General features: G+C 50.2%; 1 long non-coding RNA gene across 1 annotated transcript in view; it reads left to right on the top strand.

The window, feature by feature from the left end:
* Positions 1 to 12,785, top strand: part of LOC112616640 — a 30,002-nt gene extending 17,217 nt beyond the window's left edge. The window contains exons 2-5 of the long non-coding RNA XR_003117683.1: positions 4,299 to 4,454; positions 7,194 to 7,311; positions 7,718 to 7,854; positions 11,099 to 12,785. This is a non-coding gene — a long non-coding RNA (uncharacterized LOC112616640). The remainder of the gene's footprint in view (positions 1 to 4,298; positions 4,455 to 7,193; positions 7,312 to 7,717; positions 7,855 to 11,098) is intronic.
* The last annotated feature ends 225 nt before the right edge of the window (positions 12,786 to 13,010 follow it).

Genomic DNA, 13,010 nt, shown 5'->3' with positions numbered 1-13,010 from the left:
CCAACTCCCCCAGATAGCTTTCAGGAGCCCCCAGCTCCCCAGCTAGCCTCCTGCCTCAGGCCTTAACTACTTCATTAGAACCACAGTGTTGAAGCTTGAAGAGACCTCAGAGGTCAGTAGCCTAGCCCTCCCCTCACACACACATATGCACACACACACAAGTACACAAAGTACAGCTGGAAAATTCAGGCTTGGGGAGGGAAAGGAGAATGCCAAAGATCGGCAAGCGAGTTGATGGGTCTAGAAGCCAGATCCCTGGGCTCCTCTGGCAGCCATGGTTCTGTGTACAGGCCCGGCTACATTCCTGTCCTTATCTTACAACCTAGCTGCAGCAGCTATTCCTACCTGTCCTCTTTTCACCCTGTCCTCGAGCTGTGCATTCCGGGCCAAACCTACTGCTAGAGAAGTCCCTGCCCTCCACCTGAGCACCCATGGATCAGCTGGTACCCCCACGGCTACCCCTGGTGGAAGAGCCACCCCACTTCTGGCCTACTTCCTTCTCTTTCAGTAGTATGTGTGAGGAAGAAGCTGTTGGTGCCAAAAAGATTCCAAGAAAATAGGTAGGTCCAGGCCAGGCAGCCCAGGCTGCTAATGCAAAGAGGCAGCTCCTACCCTTCCATCAAAGCCCTGGAATCCAGAACTGCAAAGGCCCCAGGGAGGAAGTAAAAGGAAGCTGAGTTGCTAAGTGGCCTGCCCCCAGCCTCCACACCCCTGGGGATGCCTGGCTGGCTGGAGAGGAGGGGACTAGCAGAGGAATGATGATAACCATCCCTCCCATCTGGACGGCCCTTTCACACACCACTAATAGGCTTCCCTCCCCTTCCCTTGTCCTAGCCACACAAAACGCTTGGTAATTATCCCCAGCAGCCAGATGGAGGCTCAGAGAAGATAAGAAACCTGCCTGAGGTTGCACAGCCAGTTGGTGGTGGTATTAAGCACAATTTGCAATCCAGGAATCCACGTCCCATGCATATTCCCCTTAGCTTTCACCTGGCTTACAAACCCAGGCCTTGGGCTCCTGGATCTCTGCCCCAGCCAGAGGGCAAAGGGGATAGGGCACCTGGGCTGGAAGGGACTGTAATAGAAGAGGCTTTAAGATGGGGGAGGGCACTGAGGACCGGTATGACAGAAAAAAGCAAGTCTACCCCTGTCCCAAGTTTCCCTCATTGCCCTCTTGACTGAAGAACTTTCTTTAGCTTTTCTTTTAGAGCAGATCTGCTGGAAACACATTCTCTTAGTTTTTCTTCATCTGAGAATGTCTTTACTTCTGCTTCCTTCCTGAATGATATTTTCACTGGATATTGAACTCTCTGGGTTGACAGTTCTTTTCTTCTGGAATTTAAAAAATACTGTGGCACTTCCTCTGGTCTCCATGGTTTCAGGCAAGAAATCCACCATCATTCATACTCAGGTCTCTTCTGACTCCAAGGGTCTGCTCCAAAGGAGGCCAGGCAGGGTAGCAGAAAGAACTCTGGAGGACTGGGAGTTGAGCCACAGCTCCACCACTTCCTATCAACGTGACATTGCATGAGTCCCTTCACCATTCCCAACCTCAGCTTTTACATTGCTGCTATAAGAGGGTAGGACTGGATTGTCACACTAAAGACCCTGACATTCCCAGGGTCTCTGAGAATTATCCAATTCCCAGGGGTGCCAAGCTCCTGGTGATGAGGAAAGAGACCCCACAGAGACACCTTCTGTCCCTGCTTTCCTTGGGGGATGTGGCTTGAGTCCTGTACTTTTTGCTCCCTCGACTCATGCCTACCCTGGCCTCACCTGGTCCATTGAGGCAGGGAGGGTTCTTAGTATGTTTCAGGCTTCCCAACCCAGCTCTCAAATCCTGAGCAACCGGGAGAACCCCCTCATTCCCTCTCATCAGGGCCATTGCAGAGCGCTCCTTCAGTGGGCAGGGGGCAATCTCCAGGACCACCCAATGTCTCTTGCCATCCTACCCACCCTACAGTACAGTCTGACTGCTGGGCTCTCCCAGACACTGCCATGCTGTTTTCATGCTTCCATTTTGTTCCCTCTGCCTTGGAAATCCTTTCCCCCTTGTCTACTTGGCAAGGTCTTGCAGAAGCAATACTAGCTCTTTACTTCTCTCTGCCTTGGTTTTCTCATCTGTAAATTAGAGATTACAATAATAGTGGTAATACCTACCCCATAAAGTCATTGGGAAGATCAAACAAGCTACTCCCTATGAAATCTTTTGAACAGTGGTTGGCCCATAGTAAATATTCAACAGACACTAGCTTATTATTACAGTTATCATTAACACTATTATAGTGTGATGGTTAAGTGCACTTAGAATCAGACTTCCTCTGTACAAATCCCCTGTGCCACCTCAACCAACTACTTGACCTCTATGTGCTTCAGTTTTCTCATCTTTAAAAGGTGGTTAATAATAGCCCCACCTCATAAGGTTGTTATGAGGATCAAATGAGATAACACTTTGCACAGAGCCTGACACATAGTAAGCCCTCAAAAAATGTTAGCTGTGATGATAAGGAAGCTTGTCAACATTTCAGCTTCCTTTCCTCTTGAGAAAGAGAGGCAGCAGGTACGCTTGGGGAACGTGTTCACTGGAACATGAGCTAGGGAGAGACACCCATGCACCCATGCAACTCTTAGACCACATCAGGTTCCTGGTTCTGGCTTGTGAGATTCCCCACCTCTGTGACTTCATGTGGCCTGTTCTCTATGCCTAAGTTGCCCTGTCCCCAGGCCCAGTTCCAAGGCCTCACCTTTGGGATGCCTCCCGCAGCTCCTGCATGTTGACCGACTTCCAGGTTCTTGTAGGACACACCCAACAGGTCATCTGAAGCTCCATCCAATGCTCCCCCAGGTCTGCTTGGGGTGGAGTTAGTTCTGCACTACAGCCCTCAATTCTAGTCCTGGCTCTGCCCCTGACTTTCTGTGTGACTTGGGGTCAGTGTCTTTTCCTTTCTGGGCCTCACTTTTTCATCTATAAATTGAGAATTTTGACCCAAATGGTCTTTAAGGTTTCTCCCAGATGGGTAAATCCTAGTATTACTCGCCACTGTCATCCCAGGGCTAAGCTAGTCCAGTGCCTGATGTTAAACGTTTGATGGGGACTCAGGCTGAACTAAAGTGGACTGATTATAGAACCACAGACAAATGCCTCCACCCATTCCCTCCCATACCTCCTGTATGTCCTGTCACCCAGGCTTTAGCCATCCTTGGCTGCCCAGCTCCCCAACCTCTGCAACTCAGGGCTTGAGGACAGAGCCTAGCTGCTGCCTGAAGGCTGGGCTCCTGGGGCCCCAGCAGGAATGTTCCTGGGCTTATTTTGGTCCTTTAAATTAGAAGGCTGGAGGTTCTAATTTACCACTCCCTGCCCGGAGCGGGAGCCTGGGCTGGAGTGGCATGCCTCAGCTACCAAGCATGAACCCCACTCTCGACCACAACCCAACCTCAGAGCTGTCTGTGGCTGTCCCTGCATAGCAACACCACAGACAACAAAGGCCCCTTAACCCTCCTCTTCTAGCGGTGACTGTAGTAGTGGCTGCTGCTGCCTGGGACTCAGCAGGATGAGGCACAGAACGGGGAATGGGCTGGCTAAGTCAAAACACTAGGAAGGTACAGACAGTTCCTGTGCCCACACTGGAGACTCACCCTTTGGGCATCTTGGCAGGGCCACGTGGGCTGTCCCCACAGAGCTAGGCCAGATGGAGAAATCTGGCCAATGGAAACTAAGGCCTAGGACCTAGAGGGCCACTGGGCTTTGAGGGAAGAGCCAGCTGTTTTCCATCTTCACTGAGGACTGAGGGAATAGAAACAGGCAGGAAAAACAGTGAGAAGAACTGCTGGTTTCAAAAGGCAAGCCTTCTATCCTAGGCATACTGTGGAGAGGTGACTGGACCTCCAGTCATCCCCCTTCAATCCACCCTCCAGGCTGCCATCAGAGGTACCTCGCCAGCAAAGACTTGATCGGATTATTTCTTTAATTAAAACATTTCAATGGTTCCCTATCGCCTACAGGGGAAAATCCAGCCTTCCATTCAAGGAGCTAAGGCCCTTCACAATGTGGCCCCAGCCTACCTTTCTGCACCACTCTCAAGGCCTTTCCTACCCCACCAACCCTACAATACAGCCACTCTGGTGGCTGGCTTTCCCCCAGACCTCCCATGCTCTTTCACGCCTCCATTTTATTCCTTCTGCCTGGGAAGTCCTTTCTCCCTTGGCTCCTTAGCAAACTCTTTTTTATGGTTGAAGCCTCAGCTCAAATATTCCCTATTCTTGTACAAAGGTAACAGTTTCCTCTCTTGTGCTTCCAGTATTTCTGTCAGACTTTTATTCATTCAAGCAGCATGTATTGAATACCTACTATACAACAAGCATTGTTCTAGGAACCAGGGATACAGTGGCAAAAATGACAAGCCATAGACCCTGCCCTCATGAAACTTCATGTGGAGGAGACATACAGCAGATCAGTATGCTGACAAATACATAAGATGATTTCAAATAGTGTTGTGTACAGCGTGTACTGGAAAATGCTGAGTGATCTGCTTGGAGGAGGGCATCTGCAGCACCTGCTGACTTCTGTGGTGCCGACATTCCCATCACGGCTGATCTCAAGCTGGCAGTGTGAAGTCATTGAATACTGAGTTGGGAAGAGCCAGTGAAAGCCAGCTCTAGCACACTGGTACATACTAAAAGGAAAAGAAAACCAGTTAATAGAATAGAGAGCAACTGAGGCACAGAGGTGGGGAGTGTTGCTCAATTCGATTAGGTGCAGGGGGGACCAGGGAAGGCCTCTTTGAAGAGGTGATATTTAGGGGATGGCCTGAATGACAAGAAGCCAGTTATGCAAAGATCTGGGGAAAGCTCTTGGCACTTTTGGTTTTTAAAAATACTTTTTCTATTGAGGCATAATTTCCATACATTAAAGTGCACTAATCTTAAGCATACAGCTCCATGAATACTTACATATGTATCAGCCTCTGTAACCACCACCTAGGTCGAGATATAGACCATTTTCAGCACTCCAGAAGGCTCTTGTGTGCCTCTTCCCAATCAGTAATCCCTGCCCCAAGGGAAACTACTATTTTGACTTCTCTCCCTGTAGGTTGGTTCCACATGTTTTTGAAGTTCATATTCATGGAATATAAATATAGCATGCCATAGTATGTTCTTTCTTTGTGCTGTATTTCCCTCACTCAACATCACATCTGGGAGAGTCACCCATGTTGTTACACGTTACATGTGGCCATGTTCTTTTTCACTGCTGTATGGTATTCCATTATATGACTCTTTCCTGGTACCTTCCATGTTAGTGATGTTTTCCTGTCTGTCTCCTCCTCAGGGCTTTGTAACACAGCATGAGCAGCTATGAGCTCTGATATGGGCCTGGCCACCACTGAGATCAGGGATGTGGAGTCCTCTTCTCTGAACAGGATGTTCCCTTCTGTCTTTGTATCTGTGAAACAGATAGTGGCAAGCCCTCCTACATATGTAGCAAAGAGTTAGCAAGATGATCCACAGCAAGCACTTAGTGGAGGCCCTGGTCTGGAGGGTCTGCTCAAGGGCACCCCAGGTGCCTTCTCCGCCCTTGGCCTGTGCATTTGGCGAGCAGCAAGTATAGTTCATGCATGTGTGTGGGGGAAACACAGCACACGTTTGATTGTGTGTTGTGCTGTGAAATGACTGCCGAGATTGCTTTGGGGATGATTGGAGTGAGGGACAGTTTTGAGGGACCAGAGGCACTTCCATTGCTGAGAGAGCCTAGAATGTGAGCTGCCACAGAAAGGTCTTCAGTACCCTCCCCACCAGGCTGGACCAGGATGTATTGAGGGAAAGAAAGAGGCGAGGAACTCAAGACCCCTGCCACAGCGCTTGCACAGGAAGGAGTGCAGAGCACTCCGCTTGGGGAGGGAGGCAGGGCAGGGACCATTTTCTTCAATTTACAGTTGCATGAACCTAGGTTTGGAGAAGTAAGGTCAAGTTCACATAGCCTAGAAAGTGTTGGTGGAGAGATTCAAACCTAGGTGTGTTTAACTTAAAGCCAGTGGGTTGAGGGCATCTTGTGAGACCTTGAGGGTTCCGACCCAGCCTCAAGGAGACAGAGTAGCTGGGCGAGCAGGCTGGGCTCTGGCCTGGAGGAATGCCTTGGGCCTGGTGCTGCCAACTGCAGAAGGGGCTGTCTGGGGAGTCCCTACCAACACGTCCCACATAATGGGGCTCACCTAGGCATCACATCCTCTTTTTTCTCCCTTTGCTCCTGAGAGGAGACAGTGAGCAGTGGAAAAGGAGTGCCTAAAAAGAAACACGTGTCCTCAGCATTCCAACTACAGCTTCCTGCCTGCCCACTCCCCTGCGCCTCTCCCTCACTTCCCCACCAGCCCCTGCCCGTGAGCAGCCTTGTCCTTGGTGCTGCCACCTCTGGCTCTCCCCACACCTCCAATTTGTTTCCAGAGGCCTTGAAGGCCAATCTTTCTTCATGACAGAGCCTCGTCCTTCATTCACTCATTATCTCTGTCTTTCCCTGACTCCTGGGAGCCCTAGGCCAGGAAGGGAGAGTGATGGGGTGGGGACACAAGAACATGTGGCTCCCAGTCCTGACTCTACCACAGATTCCCTGCATGCCATTGGGTCAGTCCCTTCTCTTTTCTGGCCTCTTTCCCTATCTGTGCAATGGACCAATCTCCAAGGGCCTTGTCAGCCTTGGGTTTCTCACCAGGCAGCAGAGACTCATTGCCCTAATGGAGAGAAGCAGAATAAACTACAGCTCGAGGTCAAGAGCAGACCTGGAGGCAGAGAGGAGGCCAACTGGACTGTGTTCAAAATGGAGGGCTGATTCAGGCATAAGGGCATAAAGAGGCTGGGATCTGCTCACCCTGGGCCCCTTTTCCTGTGACCGCTCCCTCAACATGCATTCAACAAGTCACTATGGAGCAGCAGCTCTGGACCAGGCAATGAGTTAGGTGCCTAGGGTACAGCAGTGAGCAAAGTGGACATGGTGCAACTGCTAAAAATTGCAACAAACCCTTGGTTCCTTACTTTGGCCTTACAATCCCAGCCACAGCTTCTACTTCTCTTCCCTACAGACTAGGAGAAATGTGGGGCCTGATCATCCAAGGCCACACAAAGAATTAAAACCGAAAACTGGGCTCAAATTCTCATCTCCTAACCACCACCACCTCCCCACACCTTGTCAAAATTTTTCTCCCTAGAATCCTAGACTCACTGTCTGATCCGGAAGGCACTTTAATCATGCCTAAGAGCCTGGAGATTTATAAAGGAAGCTGTAACTGGGAACAATCCAGCCTGCTGGGAAGCTGCTTCTACCAGGTACCCACAAGCAAGACACGTGGCTTCACTCCTCCGCGCCCCCACAGTATTTTGTTTCCCCATGTAGGCACAGCAGTGGTGCAGGTTGCCCCCTTTCATCATTTACTCACATGCTTGTCTCTGGCACTGAGCAGAGCCTGTGTCTCCTCCATCTCCGTATCTCCCAGGCCTGGGCCAGGCAGACATGAGGAAGCAATTCAGTGGGTGCCTGTGGCATGGAATTGACCATGTTGCTCCTGAAACACAGTTTCTTTTCTTTCCTTCCTTCCTTCCTTCCTTCCTTCTTTCCTTCTTTTCTTTTCTTTCTCTTTCTTTTTTTGTCTTTCCCTCTCTTTCTCTCCTTCCTTCCTTCCTTCCTTCCTTCCTTCCTTCCTTCCTTCTTTCCTTCCTTCCTTTTTTGAGACAGGGTCTTGCTCTATTACCCAGAGTGGAGTGTAATGGTGCTATCTTGGCTCACTGCATCCTTGACCTCCCGAGTTCAAGTGATCCTCCCACCTCAGCCTCCCAATTATTGGGACAACAGGCACACACCAACACAGCCAGGTAACTTTTTGTATTTTTAGTAGACGGGGTTTTACCATGTTGCCCAGGCTGGTCTTGAACTCCTGGCCTCAAGTTATCTACCTGCCTCAGCCTCCCAAAGTGCTGGGATTACAGGCATGAGCCACTGCACCCAGTCCCTGAAATGTAGTTTCTTCTGTGCCTGCCCTCAGTGAGTGAGCTCTGGAGGAAGGTGCCCTGGATTTGTGCTGTGGTTCTGTCACTAACCCCAACTTTGACAGTAACTTAACCTTTCTGTGCTGTGCCTTGCTTTCCTACTGGTAAAATAACAGCAATTACAGTACTGATTCATGGGGTTGCTGTGATGCACCCCAAATAGTGTCTGGTACATAGTAAATGTTCAGTATTTATTACCACTATTACTACTGCTCCCAATCCTACTACTGCACTCACTACTACTACCATTTTAACTTAAGGATGTATGAAGCTATTTCCTGGATAGGCTTCCAGAAGTGGATATTCCTCATATATGATTGCCAGCCTAAAGGCTGTGAACTAGCCTCCTCTTCTCCAATTTTCTCGTGCCTAGGACTCACCTGGGGATCTCACTAAAATGCAGTTTCTGATTCAGCAGATCTAGGGTGGGGCTAGAGACCCTGCACTTCTAACAAGCTCCCAGGTAGTGCTGACACTGCTGGTCCAGGGACCACACTTTCTATAGTAGCCCTTGCCAATATTAACTACCAAAGAGAACTACTGTGTATTGAAAACCCAGTAAGTGACAGACCCTGTGGAAGTGCTCCGTATACATTATCTCCTTGAATCCTTGCATCAGCCCTGAAGAGTATGTATTTTCATCCCTATTTTACAGATGAGAAAACAGAGGCTCAGATAAATCAAGTGACTTTCCCAAAGTTACACAGCTTGAAAGTGGCAGAGACAGGGTTTGAACTCAGACCAGGCTGACTCCCAACTCCTATTTTTTTCCATTCTTGCAAAGAGCCTCCCTGTGGCGTGGCATACCCCAGAGGATGTCTGTCCCCTCACAGAGAGAGGGCTGCAACACAGCACCTGAAGTGATAGCAAAAATCACTCTCTGGGCACAGCTCTTTAACATATCCAAAGCGCTTGCCTGCCCACCACAGGCCTGGTAAACAGGCAGGGCAAGGACCTGGATCCCTGTTGAAGCTGGTGAGGACTGAGAGCTGTTGGGGTGGGTGTGAGGGCAGGCAGAGGGTAGAGGAAGATGCTGGCCTGGATTCACCAAGGGATGGCCCATGACCCAGGAGCTATTCTTCATCTCTGTGTGCTCAGGAATCCTCCAAGGTTGCAGACTCAGGGCCACTGAATGCCACTGGCCCAAAGCCCAAGATGCTGACATCTCAACCAAAGGACCCATTTCATGCACTGGGGGCGGGACAGCAAGCCAGCAAGAAGCCCCTGTATTCTCACTGGCTTCTTACCATGAGGTAAGCCCACAGCCTCAGCAGAGAGAGCCTGTTGCTTCTGGCAGCTCTGTGGTTCAGGGTTGCTATGTCCCAGCCAAGCCTAGAGACATCCTCACACCTCTGACTCCACGATTATGCCCATTCCTATTCCTGACTAGGCCCATAACAACCTGTTTTCACACAGTGCATAAGACGATAAACATGTGCTACTCTCTTGGGTCTTTCTGGGTCTCCTAACGGGACCATGGATCTGTTGGGTATCTGAGAGACAGGTTTCTGGGGTCTGAGATTCCCCTAGAATTGTAGGCAAAACTGTAGGGGGATGTGACATTTTCTGAAGGGGCTATTCGTAGCTTTTACCATTCATCTACTGATTTAGCAAATATTGATTGAATGCTTACTCTGTGTGGGGCACTGAGTTGGGCACTAGGAGTGCAGTGATGAGCGAAACAGAGATCCATGCCTCCAGGAAGCTTCCAGTCCAGGGGGCAGTCAGTGAACAAGTAAACAAACCAATAATACACATAAGGACAGATAGTGATGCTGGGTTCTGTCCAGTCCAGTGTCATTCGCTACATAAACAGGCACTGCTAACATTTTTGAAGTGATGCCTGAGTGAGGGCCAGGGTGGGGGGGGGGGCAGGGCCTGCCAAAGGTCATACCCCCAAAACAGACCCTCGGGCTTCCGGGCATGCATGTGGACCATGACATACATGAAGCGTTTAAGTGGGCATGGAGCTAATCAACAGAGCTGCAGAAGAGAATGACCACCTTGGGCCTGGCATGTTTTTCGGTAACCAAAAAAGCCACCCCCACCTCCATTCCTATACTGAGCTTCTCTGTTTCCAACACAGATTGCTTATGGGGGAGCCTCACCCCCTAGCCCTCTTACCCCAAAGGCAGCTGTTCTCCCTCTAGCCTGCTGGGTGGGCTCTGCACCTTCCTCGGGCCTCACTCCTGAGAAGGTCCAGCTGGTGGGCCCAGCTGGGGATTTCAAGGACGATGGAGCCCATCTGGAGGGAGCTTGGAGTGAGTCAGAGGGGCCAGTAGAGAGGAAAAGCCCCTTGGGAACAGAAGCCTGGGCTAGGGGAACTCTCTCAGAATGATGCAAAGAAGAAAAGGAAAGGCCAGAAACCTGGGTTGGCATTCATGAGAGAGTTCTGAGGCCTGAAAGAACTCTGAGAGGTCACCTTCACTCACCCCACCTTCATCTAGGACGCACTTCCACTGTATCTGAATCTGTGTCAACGTGCAGTTTCTAAAGACTCCTGGCTGGTGAGTGAGCCCTCTCCCCGCCCACTGTGCCTTAGCACTCTTCTCTTTCTTCTCTTCTGGCTCCTGTGGCCCAGACACCAGGCAATGTGTGGGGAAAGGTAAAGAGTGGATCCACAGCTGAAGAAGTCCTCTCTCTGTTCTAGAGGACTTCAGTCTCATGCAGGAGACAAAGCCTAAAGAATTTGCTTGGATACAATGTGGTCAGTGCTTTCAGTCTTCTGAGGAGGGAAAATTATGTCTGTGGAGGGTGGGGTGAGGGGACCAGCAGGGAGAGTAAGGAAAGGCCTCCCAGATGAGGCCTCAAGAAGTGAGAGGCTCTATGGACAGAAGGCCATCCCAAGCTTCCAGAGAGCTGCCTGCTCTGATCAAATCCTCATTCAGATGTTCAAGTCCCGTCTACCATGTTTCAGCCAAATGCTTGCCCAGCCTCTCCTTTCCCACTTCCCGAAGCAGGGAGCTTATTCCCTCTCAGGACAGAGATCATTTCAGGGCAGGCCTAACTCTAAGAAAGTTGCTTCCTTTTTTTTTTTTTTTTTTTTTTTTTGTCTTTCTTTCTCTTTGAGATGGAGTCTTGCTCTGTTGCCCAGGCTGGAGTGCATGGCGCAATCTCGGCTCACTGCAACCTCTGCCTCCTGGGTTCCGGCCATTCTCCTGTCTCAGCCTCCTGAGTAGCTGGGACTACAGACGCCCGCCACCACGCCCAGCTAATTTTTGTATTTTTAGTACAGACGGGGTTTCACCATGTTGGTCAGGCTGGTCTCAAACTCCTGACCTCAGGTGATCCACCTGCCTCGACCTCTCAAAGTGCTGGGATTACAGGCGTGAGCCACAGTGCCCGGCCCAAAAGTTGCTTTATTCAACTTAGCTGAACTCTGTCTCTTTGTGGTTTCCATCCATTGGTCACAGTGCTGCCTCTGGGGGCCACCTAAGCTCTGCCTTCTCCCTCTGCCCTCCAGCAGCCTCTTACAGGTCTGAAGCATCACCATAGCCATAACCCCCGAGTCTTCTCCAAGCAAAACAACTCCACTTCCTTCAACTGTTCCTCCTGAGACCAGGGCCCCCGCTTTCTCCACGGCATGCTTTTGCCTCCCTGGTCATGCTCCAGTGTGACTCTGGTACCCTTAATACGTGGCACACAGAGCTGACACCATATTCCAGGGCAGTCTGTCACCTCCTTGTTCTTGAAACTTCACTTCTATACTGCCTACAGATGCAGCTGAAGGTTCCATGGATGTATTTGGTCAGACCATGCATATGACAGTCACCTCCTCAGCTCTGCTCCTTGCCCTCTCACCTGGTTCCCCCTTGCCCTCTCACCTGGTTCCCCCTTGCCAGCCTACATTTGAGGACTGGATTCAAGAGCAAGACCTAACATTTCTCCCTGTCATATTTCCTTTGTAAGCTTCAGCCCCTCCTTCTAGTCTGTCAGGAATGGGAATGCTTTTGAAAACAGACTCTGAAAGCCAATGAGATGTGCTCCTCCTGCCCACAGTTGGACCCAGACTCCAAATTTGATCAGTGAATAGCCATGTCCGCACATGTGCCATGAGGCACTTGTCTGCAAATTCATCCGGAGACCTTGACAGATGCCTGGAGGCCAGAAATCAGCCTCCTCTATGCCACCATGTGGCCCCAGGAGCCTGAAGAAAACACCAAGTACATCTAGAAGTTGACGGTTGACCGATGGGAGAAGGGGCAAGATGCCAATCACTCAGTCAGTCAACCTTTCCTGAAGATTGTTGGAGGCTCCAAGTGACATAGGGGATCATGCGAAGAACATTCAGAGACATCATCTACTGCCTCTGCCTTCTGGAAGTTTCTAGTCTCACAAAAAGGAAGACCAGGGAGACCCTTAAGACAATGTAGTAGGCTGAATAATATCCCCCAAAGATATCAGGTCCTAATCCCTGGAACCTGTAAAAGTTACCTAATTAGGAAAAATGATCTTGGCAGATGTGATCAAGTTAAGGGTTTCTAAATGCAATCACATAAGAGGGAGGCAGAGGAGACTTGACATAGACAGAAAAAGAAAAGACCACGTGACCCTAAAGGCAGAGATTAGAGTGAAGTGGCTATAAGCCAAGGAATGCCGGCAGCCACAGAAGCTGGAAAAGACAAGGACCAGGTTCTCCCCTACAGCCTCTGGAAGGAGCATGGCCCCATCAACACCTTGATTTTGGCCCAGTGATACTGGCTTTAGACGTCTAGCCTCCAGATCCGTGAGAGAATACATTTTTGTTGTCTTTAGCCACTAAGTTTGTGGTCATTGTTACAGAAGCCACAGGAAACTGAGATAGGTAATGAGGGAGCTCCACAGGCAGGTGAGGGGCCTAGACCACAACCAAGGTGGGCCAGGCAACTGATGGCCATAAATCTCAGGCAAGGCTTCCTGGAAGAGGCAGGCCTGGAGCTGGGACCTCAAAAGTGGTAGAGGAGGGGGCTTGGCAGAGGGATGAGACAGGGCTCCCTGGGTTG

Source organism: Theropithecus gelada, chromosome X (genome assembly GCF_003255815.1).
Source record: "Theropithecus gelada isolate Dixy chromosome X, Tgel_1.0, whole genome shotgun sequence".
Taxonomy (NCBI): domain Eukaryota; kingdom Metazoa; phylum Chordata; class Mammalia; order Primates; family Cercopithecidae; genus Theropithecus; species Theropithecus gelada.
Note: the sequence above shows the minus strand (reverse complement) of the source record. Positions and strands in the feature narration are given on the sequence as shown.